The sequence below is a fragment of the Balaenoptera borealis genome (assembly GCF_965194805.1).
Source record: "Balaenoptera borealis genome assembly, chromosome: 5".
Classification (NCBI taxonomy): Eukaryota; Metazoa; Chordata; class Mammalia; order Artiodactyla; family Balaenopteridae; genus Balaenoptera; species Balaenoptera borealis.
The window spans coordinates 26,628,381-26,634,380 of NC_138862.1; the positions used below are offsets into that span (position 1 = coordinate 26,628,381).

General features: G+C 39.7%; 1 long non-coding RNA gene across 1 annotated transcript in view; it reads right to left on the minus strand.

Annotated features, from left to right (window-relative positions):
* LOC309628734 overlaps window positions 1-4,812 on the minus strand; it is a 44,478-nt gene extending 39,666 nt beyond the window's left edge. The window contains exon 1 of the long non-coding RNA XR_014244682.1: window positions 4,745-4,812. This is a non-coding gene — a long non-coding RNA (uncharacterized lncRNA). The remainder of the gene's footprint in view (window positions 1-4,744) is intronic.
* Window positions 4,813-6,000: the final 1,188 nt, after the last annotated feature.

The following is a 6,000-nucleotide window of genomic DNA, read 5'->3' on the forward strand; positions in this document are numbered from 1 at the left end:
AAGTCCTAAGCATGGACCTTCACTGAGTTCACCTGTGGTGGTTAGGAGACGAGAAACCACCTTTATTCTCCAAGAAAAGTCAGCTTATAGTTAGGAAATTAGGAGCAGAAATAAGTCATCTAACTCCATAAAAAGTCCAAACTGAAATACAGGTTTAAAATGTATTACTTTATAAAATTAAATGGCTTATTTTACCCATGACTCTGCTGATCTCCCTTGTCATATATTTCTTTAAAGTGGATTTACGCCCAATTTCATAAACATAGATGAACAATAAACGGCACTTTATTTTCTGTAAGTCATAGTAATTTGAATTGGTACCCCCAGGAAAAATCCAGTCTTTATGATTGACCACCCCCCTAGTGGGAGAAGAGGAGAGAAAACACAATAGCATTGATTATGTGTTTAAGTTACACCCATGCTTTAATATTGTGTATAGATTTCCCTAAATACAATAGGAACTTGAATATAAATGGCATTTTCTCCAAAAATTATTCCACAGAAATAAAAGGAGTTGCCTTCTATTTCAGTCTATACAAAGTCTCTCTTGTTATGGGAAACCTATTCAATTACCCTGATGCAGTCTTAATAGTGGAAGTTTAAAATGCTTATTGAAGTCAGCTGATGGAGTTGGTTTTAAAAAAAAAAAGGAGGCAAAAATTTACACACATTTGAAATTATTCCTTGAGGTAGGAATTTTAAATTGTAACAGTCGGATGGCATTGTAAAAAATCATTTTAAAGGTCAACTTAAAGAGTAGTATAGTGATTACACTGGAAAGATAATAAATATAGACCCATGGTATGAACTGAATGTACCTCCCCAAAATTCATATGTTGAAATCCTAACCCCCAATGTGATGGTATGGGAGGAGGGGCCTTTGAGAAGCAATTAAGTCATGAGGATGGAGCTCTTATAAATGGGATTAGTGTCCTCACCAAACACCAAATCTGCCAGCACTTTGATCTTGGACTTCCCAGCCTCCATAACTGTGAGAAATAAATGTTGGTTGTTTAAGCCACTCAGTCTATGGTATTTTTGTTATAGCAGCCTGAACAGACTAAGACAACCCATATATGAAATAAAGCAACTGTGGAGTAAAGATGACTAACTGGACATATTCATTTGTTTTTTATAATTTTCTGAAACCCCATTAAAACACGGTAAATAATTTTTTTTCCTGACATCAAATCACAAGGACAATGAATGAGGAAAAACATGACAACATCAAAATTTGAAAGTTGGGGGAGCTCCCTGGTGGCCTGGTGGTTAGGATTCTGGGCTTTCACTGCCATGGCCCGGGTTCAATCCCTGGTAGGGGAACTGAGATCTCACAAGCCATGTGGCGCAGCCAAAAAAAACCAACCAAACAACAACAACAAAATAAACAAACAAAAATTTGAAAGTTGGGAAGATTAATGAAAGGTAACTGATGTACCAGATCCAAGAGTACTGGTTCCCAAGATGATGGTATAAAAGCTGAGAAGCACTGATTACACAAAAGTCTTGGGAATTTGTGGCACTGGGCAGCTCTGGAAGTAGGGTTGAAGATAGAGCAAAAAATAAGAAGCAGTTAGAGCCTCAAGTCCCCTATTTACCCCCCCCAAAAAAGCCCAGAAGTTTATTTTTTCAAAAAGCTAAAACAGAGGGCTCTAGGAGAGTTGAGGGACTGCAATACTAAACAGAAAATTTTAAATATGCAGAGACTTCCCTGGTGGTCCAGTGGTAAAGAATCCACCTTCCAATGCAGGGGACGCGGATTCAATCCCTGGTCAGGGAACTAAGATCCCGCATGCCACAGGGCAACTAAGCCCACACACCACAACTGCTGAGCTTGCGCACCTCAGCGAGAGAGCCTGTGTGCCACAAACTACAGAGCCCACGCACTCTGGACCCCATGCACCACAACTACAGAGCCCATGTGTCCTGGAGCCCGTGTGCCATAACTAGAGAGAGAAAACCCGCACGCCGCAACAAAGAGCCCACACCACAATGAAAGATCCCTCATGCCACAACTAAGACCTGATGCAGCCAAAACAATTAATTAAATAAATAAATATTTTTTAAAAATATGTGAATGTTGGCATTTTGGAAACAAAAACTCATCCCTGCCCCTACTCCTCTTTCTTTACCTGGCTCTCAGAATCCTAGCAATCAGGTCTAAGCCTTCCAGAAAGGAGTTCAAAACTCTTTCTTTAATGAATCCAACCGAACTCACTAAAGAAAAAATGCAAAGGGAAAGCCTAGACCTGCATTGTCCAGTATAGTAGCCACTAGCCGCTTGTAGTGATTTACATTAAAACTTAGATTAATTAAATTAAAGCATCATTTCCTTAGTTGCACTAGCCACATTTCAAGTGATCAACAGACATGTATGGCTATTGGTTATGGTATTGTACAGTGCAGACAGACAACATGTGGAGTAAAGATGACGGACTGAACATATTCATTTGGTTTTTATACTTTTCCGAAACCCCATTAAAGCATGGTAAAGAATTTTTTTTCAAGACATCAAATCACAAGGACAATGAATGAGGAAAAACATGACAGCATCAAAATTTGAAAGTTGGGGGAGCTCACTGCATAAAGTTATATTAGATAGCACTGGTCTACACAGATCTTTCGACAGCAGTCAACAGTCTCCACTCTCACACGCTGTGTGCCACACTCTCAAATATGTGCAAACATGAAGGATCACCAGATGTCTAAGACATCTTTTAACACACAAAAAAAGAGAACTGAGTTACAATTTAAGCAAACTGGAAGAACCATAGGACATACTCAGAAAAAAAACCATATTATCACTGATATCTTCATGGAGGTAAGAAAAAATAGTTTCTCTGAAACAAGTGTAGCTTGTTGTAAAAAAAAAAAAATCAATACATCAAAAGATATCAGAAATTTTAAAAATACAATGACATAATTGAAAAACTTAATAGAAGTGTTAGAAGATAAAACTGGAAAAACTGCTCAGAAAGCAGAATGGAAAAGAGAGAAAATAATCAGAAAATTAGAGGACAAGTTCATAAGTTCAACTCCTTTTATTTAAAGGAGTTCCCAAGAAGCAGAACAGAGAAAATGAGGGGAGAAAATTATCTAAGAAACATTTCAAGTGAATTTCCCAGAATGGAATGACCTAAGTATCCAGACTGAAAGAAAATCCAGAAAACCCAGGCAATGGCTGAAAATAAACCACACCAAAGTCACATCATCATGAAATCTTAAAACACTGGGATAGACGCAAGCTTGGGGTGGAGGCAGGGGGATGGTCACTTAAAAATATTGAGACTCTGAATAGTTTCACATTTTTTCAACAGTACACTAGAAGTATAAGACCAATGCCATAAAAAATTCTGAAGGAAATTATTTCTCAACATAGATGTCTGTATCCAGCCAACCTATCAATTAAGCATGAGGGAAGAATAAGGACATTTTCAAATATTCAGGGTATCAAAAATTTTACATCACCTGCACCCTCTATCAGCCACTTAGAAGCTGTGCTTCACTAAAGTCAGTGAATAAACCAAAACAAAAAAAAGGAAGGAAGCCATGAGACCCTGGAGACGGGCACCTTACAGGGGAGAGATATGGAGGGAACCGCAGAACCCTGGTTACAAGCAATTGCACGATCACAGCTGTGTGAGGGCTCTAAAAACAGCCTTTCCAGATTAGGACAGGCTAGCCTGCTACAGGAGGGAGTGCTTCAGGGATATGCAACGTCAGAATACCTGAACACATCAACAGATTTAAGCGACTGGCAGAAAGTTTCAATTAAGAATGCATAGAAAACTGATTTTTTAAATTAAAGGACAATTTTTTAATCCAGAGAAAACACAGTTGTGAATGGGAAAAATAATCATGCTAATAATCGTGGGAGAAATCATTGTATTCCATAAGGCATAGCTGTGAATAGCATTTACATCAAAATAATGCAATAGTTTTTCTCTGACTCAAATTAAGAAATAACTATACTAGACAGATGGGGAGCAAAAAGGAATGCATGTGTTGGGGTGGGGTGAAGTATGAGGACTAAAGAAAAATTATCATCTTCCAAAATGGGATATGTTAATATTAATAGATAATGACTGAAAAAATCCAGAAAGGAGAAATTAGCATAAAATTTAGAAAAAAGATCATAAAGCTAAGGAAAAAACAAAACAAATAAAAGAGTTGAAAGTGGTTGCTTCTGGGTGTTGGGGATCAGGGGGGGTTGCCCCAAAACTTGCTAAAGTGGCACATTGATTATTTTGAACTAAAATTGCTTGCGAAACACCTGGTGTAAAAATGACATAAAAAACCACTCTGACTCCCCTCTGATCCACTGAAAGTGAGAAATAAATCTCCTATGTGAAGGTATCCTCCCTATACCAGAAGGATAGAGAGCATCTTTATTGCCAGAGTTAGGGAATTCGGGGCTATGAAAGCTGTATAAGTAAACTCTGTAACTGTTTTATTAGTTTGCTACCCTAAGTACAAGCTCTTGTTTTGTTAAATCTTCACAAGTAATTTGTTTCTTTGTCTAAATATGATATATAAATAGTCTGCTTTGGTCACTTCGGCGCTCCTAGTTATATAAGACCTCTGTTCAAGCAAATTAATTTTTTTCTCTTGTGTCAATTTAATTATTAGAGCAGCCAAAAGAACTCAGGAAGGGTGGGGGACATTTTTCACCCTCCGCAACAGTTGGTGTAGTCAATAGGATACTGGCTGAACCCCACTCCCCAACCCCCAGTCACCCACTCACTTTGAGCTACTGCAGCTGAGAGCTCCTTGAACCTCTGACAAAAGCTGGCAGAAGGTAAGAGTTCTTACCACACCAGCTTCCTGGATCTCTGCCTGCAGAATGCAATGGAAGGGAAAGCGGTAAGAATCCTTTTCCTCTCTTCTCAAATTTAGATTAACAAGAGAAAATATTTGTGGAACTTGTTTCTTGGACACAGAAACTCTGGTAGATTTGGTAATGAGTACTGATCCTTTTCCTCCCAGAGATGATCACTATTTTCTTTGTGTTTGTCTTCTGTGTCATTTGTCATAAGGAGGAAAAACCACAGGACAGAATGCAAGGATACCCCCTATAAGGCTGCTGTTCTAGCCAGCCTCACAGACCCAAGTTCACCACTCTCACCAGATGGAATTCTGTTTAGACAAACTTTCCTGTGAGTGTCCTATGTAGAAACCAGATGAGGTTTTTTGTTTTTTTTTTAATTTTTATTTTATTTATTTATGGCTGTGTTGGGTCTTCGTTTCTGTGCGAGGGCTTTCTCTAGTTGTGGCAAGTGGGGGCCACTCTTCATCGCGGTGCGCGGGCCTCTCACTATCGCGGCCTCTCTTGTTGCGGAGCACAGGCTCCAGACGTGCAGGCTCAGTAGTTGTGGCTCACGGGCCTAGTTGCTCCGCGGCATGTGGGATCTTCCCAGACCAGGGCTCGAACCCGTGTCCTCTGCATTGGCAGGCAGATTCTCAACCACTGCGCCACCAGGGAAGCCCCAGATGAGGTTTTTCCTTCCAGCTTGTTCTGTGTCCTGAGAGCTTGGCCTTTTGACCAATGAGGATATTCTCTCTGGTCTCTGCCATCCAGAGGGTGCACTTATTGGGGTGCACCTTGGTGACTAATCAAATAGACAAGGGTTCTGAGACACAAAGTCACAAACAGCACTCTCTTTGTCCGGCGATGCCAGTTCTCTGAGGAATTTGTCATAAGGGACCTTTGATGTCTCAACCTTCGTTGTTTGTTAGCACTGAAAAAGCCCATTCCAGTGTCACAGATTAGCAAGTTTGTAAATGGAGTTGTCTCATATTCTCAAGAGAGACCAGAGACACCGTTTTCACTACACCATTCTTACCACCTGTATCCACAAAAGGCTTTCACTTTCTTTGACTGACTGAGAGTGAAATTTCTGGATCTTAGAAGGGCTGCATACTCTCTGTGAGAGGCCTCTTGCATCTTTGGTTAAGCCAAAAAAAGCTTATTGGCTTGAAAAGAATTCTATGTGTGATCAA